Source organism: Ailuropoda melanoleuca, chromosome 20 (assembly GCF_002007445.2).
Source record: "Ailuropoda melanoleuca isolate Jingjing chromosome 20, ASM200744v2, whole genome shotgun sequence".
Lineage (NCBI taxonomy): Eukaryota > Metazoa > Chordata > Mammalia > Carnivora > Ursidae > Ailuropoda > Ailuropoda melanoleuca.
In genome coordinates, this window is record NC_048237.1 from 11,868,274 (window position 1) to 11,888,499 (window position 20,226).

Consider the following 20,226-nt stretch of genomic DNA (forward strand, 5'->3'; position numbering starts at 1 on the left):
ACCCCCTAGGCAGTTACTCCCCAGTTCCCACCTCCCCCCAACAGCCCCTGACCACCACCAGTCTGCTTTTAATCTGGCTAGTCCCCATAAGTGGAACCTGGGACATGGGATCTTTTGTGGCTGCCTTCTTTCACTTGGCATGTTTTCCAGGTTCATCCATGTCGTACTTTATTCCTTACTTTATTGATGGTTGAATAATATTCCATTGTATGGACATACCACTTGTGTTCATCCATTCATAAGCTAGTGGACATTTGGGCTGTTTCCACCTTTGGGTTATTTTGAGTAACGCTGTTATAAGCATACATATGTGAGTATTTGAGTACCTGATTTCAATTCTTCCAGGTATATATCCAGGAGTGGAATTGCTGGGTCATATGGTAATCCTATGTTTAACTTTCTGAGGAACCACCAAACTGTTTTCCACAGCAGCTGCACCATTTTACATTCCCACCAACAATATGGAAGTGTGGGAGAGTTCCATCACTTCCTTCTTTCCTTTTTTTTTTTTTTCTTTTCTTTTTTTTTAGAGAGGGAGAGAGAGGCAGTTGGGAGGCGCAGAGGGAGAGGGAGGGAGAGAATCTTAAACAGGCTCCACACCCAGTGTGGAGCTTGACACGAGGCTAGATCCCACAACCCTGAGATCATGACCTGATCAAGAGCTGGACACTTAACTGACTGAGCCACACATGCGCCCTCCTTTTTTATCTCTCATAAACACTGTCTACATTTCCTTTGCCCTTTCAGTGTCCTGCTATCCCTGAGGTTCCCTCTCTCCTAGCTGCACCCGAACATTCTTCCTTGTGTCTTTGCCCTGATATATCAAGAGGTTGATCGTTACATTGAATGACCTGAATATGAGCGAGAGCTATCTTACTTGCAACACTTACCACGTTCCAGGCACTGTGCTGAAGTCTTACAAATATTACTTCCATTAATTCTGATGACACCACCAAGAAACAGGTACTATTATTATTACACATTGTAAAGATGATGAAAAGGGGACATAGAGAGGCTAAGGAACTTGTTCAAGTCACAAAAGAGAGTATAATCACACTGGACAAAATCAGAGGATTCCAATGTAGTAAGATCAGGGGGAAAATCATTTGGAGTCACTTGCTTGGCATAGCAATGTTTTCGCCTTTAAATACTCTTTTTTGTTATACCTCTTAATTATAACACTCTGCAATGACAATTTTAATTATTGGTTCCCTTACTGATATTTTGTGCAGAAGGGAGATAAGCAAAACTTACCATAAATTATTTAGTCAACTGCATTAAGAGTAATCTTCCAAACCTCCAAACTACAAATTAGGATTTGCTCCTTGCTCCATTCTACCAATCATGTCCCAGTGATTCCAGGAATCCCACATAAATCCAGTGATATACAGTCTGTTGACAGTAGTCAAGTAGTCCTTGGTAATAAGCCACACCTCAGTCCACTTCCGTGGCTTACCCCTCAGGACACAGAAAGTGCATTTAATTTAAATGGAGCTGGTAAAACAAGAGAGTGCCAGAAGGGAGCTAGGGCTATGCTCTAGCTCACTGCTATGAATTGGGTTTAGAGAAAGGTGCATACGATTGTGTCCCATTCCCTGTGAGTCAAGCCATCCTACTCCTTTCCAAATCTAGGGGGATGGCAAAGAAAGTGACTTTTTATATGGGTTTTTTTTTTTTTTTTTTTAGAGGGGGGGTAGGGGCTGAGAGAGAAAGAATATTAAGTAGGCTCCACACCCAGTGCAGAGCCTGACCTGGTCTCGATCTCATGACCCTGAGATCATGACCTGAACCTAAATCAAGTTGGAGGCATAACCGTCTGGTCACCCAGGCGCCCCTATATGGGTTCTTAATTGTTTTAACATATGGAGAAGCTTAAGCCTCTCTCATTTTATCTTTGGTAATTCAGCCAATGTGCAGATTCGGGGAAGTGTGAAATATCAGGAATCTTCATTAATATTTTCCAATTCAACTCCTGCTTAAGCTGAAAACATTTTAAAAGCATTTGTTCTGGCTAAAAACGCGACACTGATCATAAAAATACAGCAGGGTCAAGTTTATATTAATATGGAGTACTTTAAAGAATGTTTTATGCTTAATTTCATAAAGCCTTTTCTAAAAGTGTTTTCATTCATTAGAATCTCACATCTTAATGTATCATATTTTTTTAAGATTACATTTATTTGTCAAAGAGAGAGAGAGCACAAGCAGGGGGAGCAACAGGCAGAGGGAGAAGCAGGCACGCCACTGAGCAAGGACCCCAATGCAGGACTCGATCTCAGGACCCCGGGATCATGACCCACGCTGAAGACAGATGCTTAACAGACTGAGCCACGCAGGCGTCCCTTAATGTATCATATTTTTAAAAACGTTTTTATTTTACAGTAGTTTTAGATTTATAGGAAAGTTGTGAAGATTTATACAGAGTTCCATATGCCCCATGCCCAGTTCCCCCTATTAATATATGATTTAGTACAGATATGGCATATCGTCACAATTTATGAACCAATATTGATACATTATTTTTAACAAAAGTCCTTATTGTATTCAGATTTCCTGTGTTTTTACCTAATGGCCTTTTTCTTTTCCAGGATCCTGTTGAAACTGTACAGTGGTTGAAATGAGTTCACAGTGTTTTCAGAAAAGTGTAGACCAAGACAGTCTTTCCAGTCCTTGGGCTTCTGCAGAAACTTCCAGTGATTCCCCAGGATAGGAAGGAATGGATAACAATAGAACATGTCTTCTTCCCATCCTAACAGCCCGTTGTGGTGGCTGAACCTTGGTGGCACAGTACCCTCTCTGTACAACCAGGGGTCTCTGGGGTTCCGGTCACTAATCCCTCCCCTCTCCTCCCTCTTCCAGCCTGACTATGAAAGGAGTGAGTACTAAAGGCTCCAGCGACCTGGGGCTCACTGTTCTAACAGACCTCGATTCCATTCCCATATTTACCTCCTCCCTAGCTCCAGAGAAGCCTGATTGATCTAAGGCAGTGTGTCTCAAACATTAGCATCCATCAGAATCACCTGTCAAGCTTACTAAAGCACACATTACTGGGCCCCACCCCCAGAGTTTCTGATTCAGTAGGTGTGGGTGGGGCCCAATAACGTGCCTCTCCGAAGGTTCCCAGGAGCTGCTTCTGCTGGTCTGGGTCACACGTCGAGATCTACGTTTCTAAGCCAATCAGTTCCTGACATTACCCTGGCAACTGTTAGTCCAAGGGGTGGGCAGGTGACCTTAACCAGGCTAATCCAGTGGTTCTCGCCCTGATTGTACATCAGACTGACTTGGGAACTCCTAAAAACTACCTCTAGCCAGGCCCCACCTCAGACTAATAAATTAATATTTCCACTAATAAGGCCTAGGTATCCAGCAGTTTGAAAATTAAAATAGCAAGTAAATAAATAATACATCATTATCACCATCACCAATGAATAAACAATAAATTTAAAAGTCAATCAATTAAAATGAAATAATAGCAATAAATAAATAAATAATAAAGCACTCCTGATCATTTTAATGTGTAGCAGTATTGAGAACCACTGGACTGCTTGAACTGAAAAGAATTTATATTGGAGGAAGAGGTCTCTCTGTTTTTCTTTATGCCCAATGTGGAGAAAAGCCACAGGCAGCTTTGTGGCCTCTGGCAGCCATTTAGTCACCATGAAGGGAGCCAGTGTCAGGATGAAGCCAGCACGAGGAAGGCGGAACCGTGTGCTGAAAGAACTTGGGACCTTGGTGACATCAGTGAGTGGCTTATCTTACTGTTCTGGGAATCTGTCCTACCTCTGGACTTCTAGTTATGTGAGAATGTGAGATAACACATTTCCTCATTTTAAAAACCAATTCAAGTTATGGTTTTCAGCAACTAGTACTGAGAAGCATTCTAACAGGTGACCCAGAGAAATGGTCTTCCCGTAGCCGTCATAAATGGCGTCTATTCTTAAAGACACCGTGGCTCAGTGTCACCCCTCTGTACACTCCAGGGGACTAGATTCCTTGTCAGAAATCTGACTCACGGAGACTAGACAGATGGGGTAGCAGGACAGTTCTGGGATAGTCTGTGACTATGCACCTCTCCCTCTCCAGACTGCACGTTTCCAGCTCCAGAATTCTGTTGTCTTCTCCCCAACAGAGGAAATGAACAGGATGAGAAAAGACCTGGCATTTCACCTTCTGTTAAAAATAATTAGTTTTCTCTATCTACCTCAGTGAATAATCTCATAATAGTCAAATTGGAGGTTACAATTATATTCTTCATGAGCTGTTTTCTTAAATTGCAAATTTGTTTTCAGGCAATAATTCCTTTTTTATATTTATAATAGGAAAATGTGAGTAAAACATAAATATTCAACACTGGGAGCTCGTTGGAACAAAGTAAGTGTCCAGCAAATGTTTATTGCATGAATTTAGTGCAGTCGGTTACAAAACTGAATGTAGAGTAAGAGTCCCTTTTTGAGAGAGAAAAAGAGAGAGACTGAGACCAAGATGTTATTAATAATTATTTCTGAGTAAGTGGGAATATGAAAGTTTTGTTATGTTCTATTGTTTGTAGTTTCTAATTTTTCTCTAATGGGCACATATTATTTTTGTAAAAACAAAGAAATCTATCATTCTAAAGGATAAGGGATGTTTTTCCTACACAAAACAAATCTTTAATTCTTCCATGTGCTGGTCATTGGCCTGCCAGTGCCAAGGACCATTCCCACCATTCTGTGCAGCGCTCTGTTGGAGGTGGCTAGAATCCTGTGAATTGCATTTCCCAGACTCCCTTGCCAGCTGGCCAAGTTAGATGCTGCCAGTGGGAAGCACTGGTGGGAAACTGGATGAAATGATGGAGAGACACCCTCCCCTTTGTTAAAAGCTTCTGGCAGTGGCTATGACCGTGACCAGCAGCTAGGGGCTCCAGTAGCCTTCAGCAGTTCCAGCAACAGCATTGGTGGCTGGAGCATTGGCCAGGTCCAACAGTATCAGCAGCTTCGCTGTGTCAGAGGCCATCACCCCCTCCCTTCCTCCCCTCCAGCATTAGGACTGGTCCTGACTTCCTGCAGATGCTTACCTCCAGGCTACCACACCTCCCCTTTTTTGTTCCTCTAATCTTCCATTTGTAACTGATTCCTTAAGTTGAACTCCCTCTGTTTGAAATACCTAGAATGATGTCTGTTTTCCCAGTTGGACACTGACTGATATGCCTACGTACTCTCAGTTCCTCCATCAAATTCACCAATAACTCCTCTACTGCCAAACTGTAACTCCAGCCTCTCGTCTGCTCCCTATCTCCATTGCCAAGACCGGTCCAGACCACCATTGTTTCCCATGTGCATTACTACAGCCTTCTCTTGGGTCTCCCTTCTTTTACACTTGCCCTACAACAATCCATTCTCTATATACAAGCGAAATAAATCTTCCTTAGGCATAAGTAAGATGGCATCATTCCCCTTTGTGAACCCCCTGCCTGTAAAATAAAGTCCGAACACATTACCATGGCCTACGAGGCCCCAGTGACCAGGTCATCACTGTGCCTTGTCTTCTTCACTCACTGTGATCCAGCCACACTTTTCTTTCAGTTCTTGAAACAAGCTGAGCTCTTTCCTACCTCAGTGATACTGCATATGTGGTATACATTCTGGAATGTGGTATACTCTGGAATACATTTTTCCCTACTCTGCAAAAGGTAACTTTTTCTGATCATTTCCTACATCATATTTCTTCAAAAAAGGCCTTCTTTATCACCCTAATGAAAGTAGGCTTTGCCCATCTCAGCTCTTTGTTTCCTTCAATAGTGCCTATCAAAACTTGACTTTTTTTTTTTTTGGTCTGTTTTACATCTATTTCTCCCAGAAGTCTGAAGGTAGGAATGTGTTCACCGTAGTATTTTCCAATGCTCAGCACAGTGCCTGACACAAATCAGATGTTTGCTATCCACTGAATGACTGCACTGCATATTTACGTGTGTTTCTATTTTTTTTTAAAGATTTTATTTATTTATTTGACAGAGAGACAGCCAGCAAGAGAGGGAACACAAGCAGGGGGAGTGGGAGAGGAAGAAGCAGGCTCGATGTGGGGCTCGATCCCAGAACTCCGGGACCACGCCCTGAGCAGAAGGCAGACGCTTAATGACTGAGCCACCCAGGCGCCCCTTAAGTGTGTTTCTAAATTCATGCATAGAACTCAAGAAAATCTGATTTTCTCAATAATTATTTCATTGTTGGATGTTTATGTTTCTGTAGAGAATAAGCCAAAAGTTAATTAAAATCTAAAAAATAGGAAGAAAAAAGTAAACATTTTGGAAAAACAGACCAAATTGACAAAAGATAAAGAGCTGAAAAATCTTCCCATGATGCAGTTGCAAAACATTCTACCAAATCTGGTTTGGTCCAAATTCTTCTGTGGACAAATTTGGTTTCGCCTGAGTTGATTTAAGCCCATTAGCTAAAGCTGATTCAGTTATCCAGCCTGGGTTCTGAGTCTCTTTTAAGGCTACATGAAGGTCAAGCAGAGAATTTCATGTAGGATCAGACCTCATTCTTAAAACAGTTTCAGCTCCTCTGTTCTTACATCCTTCAGTCAGGACTTTATTCGTTGAATCAGTCAGTCAAATATTTTTTTGCATGGTTTCCCTGTGCCACATACTCTGCTAGGGACAGGATACAGAAGTAAACAAGACAGACAGGATTCCTGGGCTTTGGAGTCCTACATGCAAAAAGGAAACAGACAGTCAACAAGGAAACACATAAGTAAAGAACAATAATTTCGGGTAGTGATTAAGTGCTATGGGAAAATACAACAGGAGAATGTGATATGTGGTGGAAGGGCACCATCAAGTCAGCGGTCAGAGAAATCTTCCCTAAGAAGGCCCCACCAGCAAGGCCACATTGAGACACGAACATGCCAAAATTATGGTGTCTACTTTCATTCCCACCCCCCAGGTAATTAAAAATGTAAAAAGCCAACCAAGGCTTAAACTAAGTGCAAAGAAAGTCAACAAAGTTCTGATCACCCTACCTCCTACCCTCAGTGACAACTACTTGAATACTTGGGGGAAATACCTAAAATCAAATTCATTCCAAAATATTTTCTCATTTTTAGGGCTCTTCTTTTGCTGAGTCTCCAAGTATACTTTTAATCTGTTTACTGAGTTCATCTAGCACTTAGAGCCATCTATGCAAAAACCTAAGGAGAACGTATTCCAGGAAGAAGGGAGAGCGAACACAAAGCCGTTGATCAAGAACTTGGTGCATACACCCTGTGGACCGAATACAGTTCCACTGACACATTCTTTGTATATTGTCTGTGTTACTTCCACACTTGTGTGACAGTCACCAAGAGGGACCATCTCCTTTAACTTTGTTCCTTCCCGTAGGCAACTTGTCTGCCTCCCCGGAGCACGGCCCACCACCACAGTTCGACAGCACAATAGCTACCATGTCAGACAAAACCTGAAGTACTGAGTGGCCCACTACAGAAAAAGTTGGCTGATCCATGAATTTTATTTGTTTTTAATTTATGAAATAAGATCAAGAGCTGGTGGAGAATTTTCAGTTGCAGAGGGAGCATGATTTCCTTTTCCCTTTTTAAAAGGTGATGATAGCAGCTCTGCAGAGACTGAGTGGGGGACGCTGGGCGTGGCAGAGACCAGGTAAAAGCTTTGGTGGCAGTTGTGGTGAGTCCCTGGGGCTGGAACTTGCGTGGGAACAGTAGGTGTCAAGTCTCTGGATGCGCCAATCCTTCTGTAGCTACAACATGGGCTTATTTTTCTCCCAAAAGTGCTCAAGGTATCCTTCCCAGTGTCTAGCTCTTATCAGTCGATAAAGATGCCTTTTGAGTCGTCCCATTTGATTCATCTTCTTCTTTGAGAGGCCTCTGAGGCACTTCTGCCCATTTCAGGCCTTCACGGGCACCTCTGGAACTCTGGCATCCCATTTCGTTCCCAGATGCCTTGGAAGTCGGCCAGGGTCTCTGCCAGCTGCCTGAGCCATAAGAAACACAGTGCGGACGTTGGTGTCACTCTCCAGCTTCTCCTGGTGACAAGCTGCTGAGAACCCTGGGATGCTAATGGCAGAGTGCTGGTGCTATGTCCCCCTCTCTGGTCCTTCTCACAGGGCACAGAGCCTTCCAGGGCTCTGCTGATATATGCCTACCTGCCTGGGCATCCCTGCTCAAGAGCTGACACACTAGTCAAAGCAGGACTGTGTCTCTTGAGTGTGACCCACAGCAACGTGACCTCCTTTCTCTAATTTGAGAACTCTGAGTCTGCTGCCTCTATGGTGGCTGTCTGGGTCCCTCTGTATCTGCTTTCTTCTGAGTGTTGGCTCCTGCTGTCAAGGGGAGGTGAGTGGGCTGTGGGAGGTGACAGAAGCTGAAGTTGTTGACAAAACTTCCTGGACAGAGTGCGAGTGGCTGGTTTCTGCCCTATCTCATTTGTTCACTCTCAACTGCATTCAGATTCAATTCCATTTTTAAAGATTTTTATTTATTTATTAATTTTGAGAAAGAGAGAGAGACAGTGTGCACGGCAGGGAGGGGTAGAGGGAGAGGGAAAGAATCTCAAGCAGACTCCCCGCTGAGTGCAGAGCCCCATGCGGGGCTCAATCCCAAGACCCTGACATCATGAGCTGAGCTGAAATCAAGAGTTAGACGCTTAACTGACTGAGCCACGCAGGTGCTCAGTAAAAAATAAATTGCTTTTCTCAAATTATTGTGGATTTGAGTGGGAATCTTCAGTTTGGGGACTGCCTAAAAATGCCTTTGTTTTATAAGTCTGAATGCAAATCAGATGAATGCAGAGCCTGGGAGCTACCATGAAATAATATTAACAACAAAAAAAGAAACCTTCATAGGGTCTATTTAGCTCATTTTATTCATTAAAAAGAAAAGAAAGGAGGGAAGGGAAAAATTTAGGAAAGTAAATGGAATCATGTCTTACTAAATATGGTGGAGCTACTCCTGAGTGCCCCTTCATTTTTCAAAGATTTTATTTATTTATTTATTTGACAGACAGAGACAGCCAGTGAGAGAGGGAACACAAGCAGGGGCAGTGGGAGAGGAAGAAGCAGGCTAGTAGCAGAGCAGGGAGCCCCATGCGGGGCTCAATCCCAGGACCCCGGGGATCACATTGAGCCAAATGCAGACACTTAACGACTGAGCCACCCAGGCGCCCCCATTTTTCAAAGTTCTATGCCTCATTCACTTATTTTTTTAAAAATTGTGGCTAAGGGACACCTGGGTGTCTCAGACGGTTAAGCGTCTGCCTTCGGCTCAGGTCATGATCTGGTGAAATGGAGACAAACAGAAAGTGAATACCCAGGTGATTTAAAAAAGATAAGAATTGTTTAGAGGCTGCTTGCTTCCAAGAAGGCTGAGTGGCTTAGAGAATGATCTGGGAACTTCAGTATACTGCCATGTTTTTGATAAACATGAGGTGAATTGTAGCTGTGTTTCAAGGGAGAGGTCAGTAAAGCCAGCGAGAGGAAACAATTCTGGAGTTTGCATGGCTGGTCCAGCTTCTTCCGGAACCTCAAGGGCCCAGAGAACTAGGCTGACAAAGGCAGGGAGGTGCAATGAGGTGGACAAAGGCCATGTGGACTTTAGCTGGGAGGTTAGTCTTCATCTGAGAGTGAAAGTGGTTTTAGAGCCTTAAAGGAGAAGGGGGAGACGGGGTGGCTGTGCAGGGTTGGGGATTTGTGGGTTGAACACGGAGTAGGAGTGCCGTTCAAAAGGGGAAAGCATATCAGAATCACCTGTGAAATTTTTTCAAACTTGTCATTTTGATCCAACCCTGTCCACCATGCCCCCCCAACGCCATACTGATACCTCCATAGCTTTCTCTTCCACCTTATCACTATAGAATGAACCTCTGTTACTCACAGGAGTGTGTCTGTCTCTCAAGTGTGTTAGGACCAAGAGTGTTTCCAGATTTGGGGGGGCCTGAAGCTGATACAATTTTAGGGGCTCTCTTAAAACAAATACAAAATAGCAGCTATAAAATGCCTGTAAGCTAACATAAAATGCACTCAAAGAACTCTGGTGCCACAGACAGATCTGCCTCATTCTTTTTAATCACTGCATACTATTTTATTGTATGAACACACCATAATTTATTTATCCATTCCCCTATTGATAGATCCATATATTGTTTCCAGTCTCTTGCTATTATATAAAACACTGCCATGAGTACCTTTGTATATACGTCAATTCCCACATTCAGGAACATATCTGTAGGGCAAATTTCTAGAACTAAAAATCACAGGGTGGAAGGTGCATTTGTGTATTTCTAATTTTGATGAATCTTATTAAATTACCTTTATAAAATTATTCCAGTTTATACTGTTACCAATAGGATACAAGGGTACCTATTTCTCATATCCTTGTTGGCATAATACTATTATTGATTTATCTTTGCCAATGTGATAACGAAAAATTGTATCTCTCTCTCTCTCTTTTTTTTTTTTTTGAGTACTTTTTCATATATCTGAGCAGCATATGTGGGTTGTTTGCTTGAACTGTTCATATCCTTTGCCTGGTTTTATTTTGTTTTACAGTAGACCAATAACCTAATTGGTGTTTTCTTACTGAATTGTAGAAATTTTAAGGAAATTATCCCAGTAATATGTGAAATGGAAATATTTTTCTCAGTTTCTTATTGGTCTCTTGATTTGGCTTCTAGGGGCTTTGCCATCAGATTTTAAAACATTATCCAAGTTAGCCTTCCAAGAGCGGGATATATATTTTTTTAGATCTCTATTTATTTATTTATTTGACGGGGCGGGGGGAGAGCACAATCAGGGGGAGCAGCAGAGGGAGAGGGAGAAGCAGGCTTCCCACTGAACAAGGAGCCCAATGCGGGACTCAGTCCCAGGACCCCAGGATCATGACCTGAGCCAGGACAGATGCTTAAATGACTGAGCCACCCAGGCATCCTAAGAGTGGGCTCTTTTAGCTCTAGCAGTGTGGGAAGGCTCCTCCGGAAGGGTGGCCCTTGGGCTGAAACCTCAAAGATCGCATGTACGTGTATTTGTGCAGGGGTCTCCTGCAAAGAGCAGGAGACAGGTGCTCTCATCAGAAGGCTCTCAGGAAGGCCTGTGCTCAGTGTGTTGGCAAACATAGCGAACAAGAAGTACGAGAGCTAGACAGGGCCCAAATCATAAAGGTTCGAAGGCCAGAGAAAGAATTATAGGTTAGCTTTAAGTCCCCACAGGGGAACCAAAATCAATGGGGAAAAGAAAAACAATAGGAAGCAATTTTAGATTCTACATATTATTAGATGAATATTCTAATAATGATCACCATCCAGCACGGATTGGGCTCCAGCAACATTCATCAGTGAGTTTCAGGCAGAATATAACACAGCTGCGTGGAAACACTAGGGGAAACTGAAACATTTGATGGGGGTTCAACTCGGGGACATTTCTTTCTTTACCAAGAACACCAAGATTCTGAGATTTTCCGTGGTATATCATATATACCCCCCCACACGCACAATTTTCTCTTCCTTCGTGGGCTCGCTCCTTCTTTTTCTGTTCATAAATCTTTTTTCCTTCCATCCTTCCTTCTTTCCTTCCTTCCCTTTATCCTCCCCCACTTGACAGTACTGCCAATGCTTTATTCTTGGCCCCACTGATAGCATTAAAGGACAAGGTGATATAGCATCTATGTGGAAATAACTTTCTATTTTCATTGACACCTGTTTCTAGCGATGCCATGCACGTAACTGGCACTGGAACCCTCTTCGACCCAGGAGTCCCTGAGGGCAAGAACCACATCTTTTCCCTCCTGTGTTGTATTCTGGTGCAGAGACATGGATCTACTATGAGCTCAGAAAACAGGTGATGTTAATATGCATTCCCAGGCTGTGTCTGCAAAATGGCTAATTGCAGACAGCATGGTTTCCTCTTAACAGTTCAGATCTAGGAACTGTTGTGGGCAAAGACTGGTCTGAGGGGTCAGGACAGGAAATGGATTCGAGAGTCTTTCCTACAGATAAGGCAAAGCCATAATTAAAGACAGGATCACTACGTCAGAATGCAGTAGAGAAGGTGTAGGGGGACAAGAAAACAAAGCCTACATCCACAGGGTTTCTAGCAAAGGAACACCTTCAAAACTTTAGGCACACATTATCACGTGATACTAGATTTGGAGAAAGGCCAAGGTAGGGCCAGAAACTGAGAAGGGAAGAAAAGAAGAAAAAGAGGACGGAGCAGGCTGCTCTCAGAACCGGCCAGAAGCGCAGCAGACCAGTAGGGGAGTTGGCCAAGAGGGACAGAGAGCAGGGTAGACAGGGTAGACACTGCAAAGTGCTTTACATTTTTTGCCTCATTTCATTTCATGGCGGTTCTCCAAGTTACAAATTATGATCATAGTTTTACAGCTGTGGAAACTGAGGCAAAGAAAAGTTGAGTGGCTTCCCCAGATTGACACAGCTGGTAGGCCATGGTGCTGGGATTTATGCCTGGGCCACTTCCAAGGCCTCACCTCTGTCACTCAATCAGAGCAAAAGGAAAGTTCCTGTTATCGAAAACATTGGCGGGGCAGGCCAAGCAGAGTCAGGGAGGTCTCCCAGGTGAGTGCAGGATGTGCCTTCAGCCAGGTGAGCTGGGCCAGCAGATATGCTCTGCTCTTGGCAGAAGAAGGAAAAGAGAACTGTAGTTACAAGTTTTCTCAGCTTCTCCCCCCAGCCAAGTCGACGTCATGTTTGTTCTAGGGCCATCTTTTATCTAAATAATATCTTAGTGTTTCCTCAAAGAAGATATCAATGTGCTTAGTTTGGATGCACTGACTTCTTTCCAATTTCTTATTTCCCTGGGGCCACATTCTCTTGACACATCTCTCTTCCACACATAGCACCCACACTAATTTGGAATTGGAATCCTACACAAAAAGGGAAAACACCCAATAAGAAAGAAAATCCTATTTTTTTAACCCACCATAGATTTAGTTGGAGATAAGAGGGGTCCTGCTTCAAACACACTGCAGTACAATTAAATACATAAGCAGAAAGAATCCTTAAATGTTCCGATTTGCTCACTGTTTATATTTCAAAATAATTGAATACGAGAACAAAGGCAAACATTTGCAAATGGTGGAGAGGGGTGCGCAGCCAAAAATATACCAGGCAACAAGAGTTGGTTTTCTGCTTTTTAAAAAATTGAGGAATCTATTCCACATGATTCCTTGCCTACCACAGATTTTTCTTATCAATGGGTACGTAAATAAAGCACATCTAGAAAGCTGTTATTATGGAACAAGTTCAAACGAAAAAGAAAAAAATGACAGAACACAGAGAATATTCCTTATGTAATTCCTGAATTCGGGAATGCCAAAAACCAATGGAAAATGACAGCGCTAGCTGCCTTAGGACTCAGGACGAGGCCCTCAAAGATGCTTCCATTTTCTAAGGCTTCCCATTTCAGCCTTTGTCTCACTATTGGCCAACGTTGCCCTCCAGTTCTGCTGCTCACTTGGTGAGTGTATGACGCTTGGAGAACTCAATTCTGCCCTCCGGGTCTCAGGATTCTCGCCTACCAGGTGAGGGGCGTCAGACTGACAGATTCTCCAGGCACTATCTCCCCCAGTTCAATGCAGACCGTACATCCCCCTCCCTTTCCCCATTCATACTCTGGTCTATGCCAGAGCCACCGGGTGTGTGAGTAATACTAAGGATTCTGTAGGAGAAGGAGAAGCATCGGGCCTTTGGGTGCTTTTCTTCAAGTAAGACACATACCCTGCGCATAAGACATCCCACCACCACCCAGGCAGGGGTCCTTCTGCACGTTCTCCTTATGGGGCAGGTAGGACTGCGTGCTCTGGAATGTGATCACATGACGCGGTATCACAAAAGTTAGCTATCTTGTGAACCAAAATACTTTGGCTTAGTTTTACTCAAAATCTAGTCTAGCCTGTTTATAAGCAAATCCTTTCATATATAAAATTACCTAGCATTTAGTTAAGTTGCCCCAACTTTGGTCCATAATTATTATTTGTTCTTGAACACTAGTGATAATAATAGACAGTATGCCATTTACCAAACGTCGTGTACATTTTGCAATTCATTTCCACTTGAGGAACCTTGATACTTGCTTAGGGAATGTGTGATCTCATAAGAGCAGGTTTCTTCAAGACAAACCACTCTCAAAAACAAGTGAGAAGTTTTTGTCTTTAATTCCTGTTTTAGACATGTTAGAAACATGCAAATTTATTTCCCAGTTGATTCAATCTGCCACCTCTAAATCTTTAGGGAGAATTACAGAAATGGAGATAAAATCTTGGTAATTTATTCCATTTTATCACTTCTACTGATCCCATAAAAAGACTCCATCTGTCAAATTATCTTTTCTTTAAAAAAAAAACACAAAAAACCTTTTATAATTTTCTTTATATGGGAATGTTGCAAACGAGTAGTTTAAGTATCTGTGTCATGAAAACTATTGACGTTCCAATAAAATCTGTTTTTTCTACATTATCTGTTCCTTAGCCTCTTTTGAGAGGAAACTTCAGCTTCTCTCATTTGTTTATAATTTGCTTGTGCAGCTTGGGATTTATTGCTTTGGGTGAATATATTATGGCATGTTTGGGAAGTGCAGAATAAAATATTCTCATGTTAACATATTCTGTGATTTGGATTCCAATCCATAATCAGTATATCTTTCTCTTAAAATTTCTGCTCCCTTAGTTTTATGGAAAGCACAAATAGGAAGCATCAAAAGACGAGAAACCTAGCTGAAACCCATCTTTTATCATATATTTTAAACCTTGTTTCTGTAATCACAGGCTACATGAATGTCAAGGCACCTGAGCGGCTGAGCTCCATTAGGGAAACACCCCCCCACCCTCCCCCCACCACCATGAATTTGCTGGTGTCTAATCTTAATCGGGCCCTCCTTGCACTAATCTTTGGTTAGCTCTCTCATTCTCTCAGTGACTATGCCAAAGCTTTGCTTTTCTCTCGAAGGGCCCATCATCTATTGTGAGACAAGATACAGAATGCCCAGTTAAATCTGAATTTCACATAAGCAATGAGTAATTTTTAGTGTAAATATGTCCCATGCCACATTTAATATGTCCTATATATTTATTTGCTGAAATCTGGCAACCTGGCCTCTAACGTCTCTTTCTCTCGCAGCCCCCTTTGTCTCCTGGTAAAAACTAAAGGCATTAGCAGGAACTCCCTCAATTTCCTGCCATCTCTTCTTCAAATTCTCCTCCCAAATACACACATTTACCTGTCTCTCTCGCACCCCAGCCACTAGCCCGGTCAAGACTAGCCTCCACACCGAGCTGCTGACCACTCCTGTGTGAGGGGCCCTAACACAGCAGAGTACGGAGCCTGAGGCTGTATTGCAATATGAACGCATCCCACAGAGCCCCGGACTAGACGCGTGTGTGTAGTGGAGAAGAGGCAGGTTTGAAATGCACGGAGCCAGAACCTAGTCTACGGAAAACTCTTTCAAATTTTACAGCTCAAATAGGAAAGAAGCCTGAGAGTCTTCCCAGATTTGACAACAACTCTAAATATTTACACGACATCATCAGTAGTTGTTATAAAAAACTATCAATTTTTAAAAGTTTGAACAACCATGCCAGAGGAAAGAGAAAATTACCTTTCTATTTACTCTACGAAAAATCATATTGCAAAGTCATCATCATATGAATCTGTGATTAAAACTATGAAGTCAAAACTTTAGGGAAAAAGTATTTTAGAGGTACTTAAAGGAGTTAATTTTTTTTTAATTATATGACTTTCTAGATTTTGTGATGTTGTGGTATTTGTCAACTTCTTAAAAATTTGTAACTATTGTCATTTCTCTTTTCATTCTAAATGAATATTTTTGTACCTTATTTTGTATTTATAATTTTGTATTCTTTTTCTGAAAATGGCCTCCGCTAATTGTGCGAGCTTCAAGGTCCCATTCAGACCTGGATTCATCCTTGTGTGGAGAAATGCCAGGACAGAAAGCACACTGGGTCACGATTGATCAAGGTGGAACATTTATAAAACCCACACCAGGTGAAAAGGGAAGCAGACAAAGGATCTAGAAAATCCCTTGAGAGAAACAAGCAGTGAACTTGATAAATTCCAGAAATGAAAAGTAAATGCCTTTGGCAGCTCTTGACACATTCCTGGAGTTCTCTTCACTGACAAGTCAGGTTTATTTTGGGAGAAATGGTTCCCTTTCCTGCGCTCAGCCCTCAAGTCAGATTCCTCAGGATTCTGTGCTTGTCCTTCCCTCCTTATTCCGCACAATTAAAAATTAACGACACCACCTCATCTATTCCCAAGTTCATAATCAACACCTAGTGGCGTTTGACTTTCTCTAGGACTCAAGCTTCAAGCTTCCTACTCAGAGGAACACTTCGGAGCATTTTCCAAACTCACAGTGACCACTCCAGTGGCCTCCTCCCAGGCAGCCATCTTGTGTGATGTGCTCTGGCCTCCAGGCCACAGTTGGTTGAGGAAGCGACAGTCATCTGATCCAGGCCAGAGTTCCTTTTTCTATACATTTGGAATTGAGACAGAGAGGGCAAAAGACCAACTGACTTTCCTTCTCCAGAGAGCTAGACCTGTAAAAAGTAAGTGAGGCTGGGCTGTGGGGCAAGCCCTTCTCGCAGCAGAGACTCAGGGCAGGTCAGCGCACACGCAAAAAGAAGGAGCCAGAGTGCACAGAGAAGCAGTTCTGACTCCCCGCCAGAGTGGCTACCCCGCTTTCCAGGTCCCTGTGTCAGAACCTCCCCAGGATCCCGTTGACAAGACACCTCTGCATTCCCATATTACTCATTTTGGCCTCAGTTAGCACGAGCTGATTTCTGATACTTGGACCCAGGAAGGTATGTCTAACTAACAGAGCCGCCAGGTCATATACAAACTCAGATTAATCAACCCCAAAGCATTAACAGAGAAAATTCCCTTTCCAGAGGAAAACCTGCCATTAGATTTGAGGGCATCTGAGAATTTTTTTTCTAGGTAGAATTTTTGGAGCTCACTTCAATTTAATTACAGAAAACTGTATTGTTAAATATCATCAGCTTCATTACAGTCATTTGGATCACAGTCCAGCTGTTTCTTTATGGATATATAACTTCATGTAAATTGGATTTCCCTGTGGGAGATTGAGATTATTCCAACTTTTCCTGGAGTGATAGAATGAACGGCAAATTGATAAAAATTATCCATATGAGGTTTACCAATAATAATTGCTGGAAATATTTCCTAACATGGCATATTATATTGGAGTGCATGCAAATAAAGCCTGTATTTAAATTTTTAAAGAGCTGCCTTTACCTAATGATACAACAACGTAGTATTGGCTTGACAATTATCATTTTCTAAAATGACTTTACAACCACATCTTAAATAACTTAAGAAAGTGAAGAAAAATAGATTCCCATAAGGGAAAAATGTGTGGTAGAATAGTTAATTTCAAAAGTTTTCAGGAAAGGGGAACTTTAGAAAGTCTCTTTATATGAGCTATGTGCTAGAATCCTTATTGCAGCATGATCTAGAAACTGGAAACAAGCTAAATGTCCAACAATGGGATGTTGGTTGGGTAAGCCACAGAAATCTCTGTAGCTATTAAATATGATGTAGGCTTATAATTGTTGATGTGGAAATATATTCACTGGGGGGAAAACAGGTTTTAAAGAGGCAGGTTTCAATCCCATTTTTGTAAAATAAGTCAGTAAATAAATAATACTGTGTGAATCTGGAGTTTCAAATGATGTATGCCAAAATGTAAATGGCAGTGCTTTTCTCTGGGTGATGGAAATACGGGTGAATTATCGGAATTTCTATGTTTTTGTATGATCTGCCCTTTTTAAACAGTGTGTACATATTACTTTCATCATTAGAACCAACAGTAATATTATTTTCATTTTTTAAAATCTCAACCTGAAGGGTAGAGCCCAAGAGTTTTGATGTAGAAGGAACAGTAAAAGCTTCCCTCGTCCAACTCCCCCACTCCCACCCTTTTACTGCCCGTGCTACAATCCCTTCTGGAGGTTTCTGACAGACCCTCACCCAGACTTAATGAATGAATGGGAAACTCACCACTTTCCAAGTATAACAAGATAATTCTGATAGCAGCAGAATTCCATTTGGGATGGGAATAGAGTTTAGAGAAATCCAGAATACTGGGGGGCACTAGGGTGTGGTGAGCCCCCAAGACCATGGGGTATACCTATGATCAAGTGTTCTGTATGAGACAAGGGGAATAATCTGTGTTCTCCCTGAAGGGAATGGGAGAGAGCTTTGCAGAGAAAGACGAGGAGAGAGGGCATTTCACAAGCTGGAGGGAGGCTGGGACCACTGCAGCCACCTTTGAGAGGGGCCGGAGGGAGCTCTTTCCACCTAGGACACCATGAGACTATTACTTGGTTTATTTGAGGTTTTTTTCCCGTGTTTTTTTTTTTTTAAAGATTTTATTTATTTGTCAGAGAGAGAGCAAGCAAGAGCACACACAAGCAGGGAGAGCGGCAGGCAGAGGGAGAAGCAGGCTCCCCACTGAGCAAGGAGCCCAATGAGGGACTCAATCCCAGGACCCCGGGATCATGACCCACGCTGAAGGCAGACGCTTAACAGACTGAGCCACGCAGGGATCCCTTTTCCTGTGATGTTAACAGCTCCTTGTCTCTTCTGCTTTGCTTCCTCCCACTCTGATTTTTTAGTGAAAATAAAAGCCGTGGGTGACTTTAAACCTCAACTGACATGCTGCGAAACAGCACCCAGAGTCAGCATTAACCGCAAGACCAGAACTTGCCAAAACTCTCCGTCACAGCTCTGGACCCTCACCTGGTGGCAACCGAGGGAGGAGGGTCTGTCTTGCTGGGGTTCCACAGGCCCAGGCGCCAGGGGCCTGCGGGTGTGGGTTACGCGGGGCAGTCCCTCTGCATCTGCCTCCGTGCCTTTGGTTCTGCTCTGTAACAACTCAGTCCGTCTCATCCCCCCTCCAAATGAAAGATAAAGGAAAGATGATGCCCTTGAAATATTAAACCAAAGTAATTTTCATTCCCCATAAGTGGTGGTGTCCTATGACCCCTCACTCGTTGACTCAATGGCTTTGACTGCTTCAGGGAAAGGTGGCAGAGTTGAGTAGAACAAAGTCATTACTCAGCTTAGAGTGTCAAACTACATTTCTTCAGTTCACAGCAAGATAATTCCAGGCTTTGTTGAAAGAAAAAAAGGGTTTTGCCTAAATTCAAGAAGTTTTCTTTTCAACATTTAAAGAGCAAAGCTCAGGGGTCTGAGCCCAGAACCTCACTAGAATGCTTTGGTCTTCACACTGCTGTGTGTGTCCCTCTGGGAGTGCATGAAGGTTTGCTAAGGGATGCGTGGTCACTGGGGATTTTAAGGGAACAGTTTTCAAAATAATCAACTTCCATCTGTATTCTTTCCTAAGATTAACCTACTTTTAGAATTTGCAGATAGATTACCCTACTTTTTCAAAGTATTCTTCTCCTTTACAAAAGAAAAGCATACCTCTCATTGTCCAGAATCCTAAAATAGTAATCTGCCCAAGGGTACAAAAACCTCTGGGTCTCCAAACGACTGGCCAGTTCAAGAATGCATGCCCCTGAGGAAGGGTTCTTTGGCAGCAGCCCCGGGTGAGCTTCCAGGTGAGCTCCCAGGAAAATACTGAGGGCCACAGGGCCTCCTCTCATCCAGGCTGCAGTGTCATCCACGGCTAAGTGCCTCATGTATTCATCTTTGTTTCTGTGTATTAGAATTCAGAAGCGATATGGTTGTCATGAGGACTTATATTGAAACATTGACTTAAACTGAGAAATAAAATCCAGACTTGTCTGGACAGAAAGTATGGCTGCTTTGGCTGACTGGCTAGATAACAAAAACTGACTTTGCCAGTTAGGCTCTGTGTGGTTATTTTCCATGCCTTGAATGAGCAAAATCGAATGTTCTAAGGTTTTAACAAAAATATATTTAGAGCATATATACAATACAAAATACACCAGAGATAACATCTTTTGCAATTATTAAACGCGAGATAAAAATTTTCAGATGTCAACCTAAAAATGTGGAAGCTTTCAGAATTCTTGTAGAGGGTACGAGAAGAAAGTTTGCTAAAAAAAAAACAAAAAAACAAAAAAAACAGTGTAGAGGGGCGCCTGGGTGGCTCAGTTGGTTAAAGCAGCTGCCTTTGGCTGAGGTCCTGATCCTGGAGTCCCAGGATCGAGCCCCACATCGGACTCCCTGCTCCGTGGGGTGTCTGCTTCTCCCTCTCTCTC

The 20,226-nt window shown here is 42.7% G+C and overlaps 1 long non-coding RNA gene across 1 annotated transcript in view; it reads right to left on the minus strand.

Moving 5' to 3' along the window:
* Positions 1-6,408: 6,408 nt before the first annotated feature.
* The window catches only part of LOC109490560, a 124,419-nt gene continuing 110,601 nt past the window's right edge, over positions 6,409-20,226 (minus strand). Inside the window, exon 5 of the long non-coding RNA XR_004622130.1 lies at positions 6,409-6,687. This is a non-coding gene — a long non-coding RNA (uncharacterized LOC109490560). The remainder of the gene's footprint in view (positions 6,688-20,226) is intronic.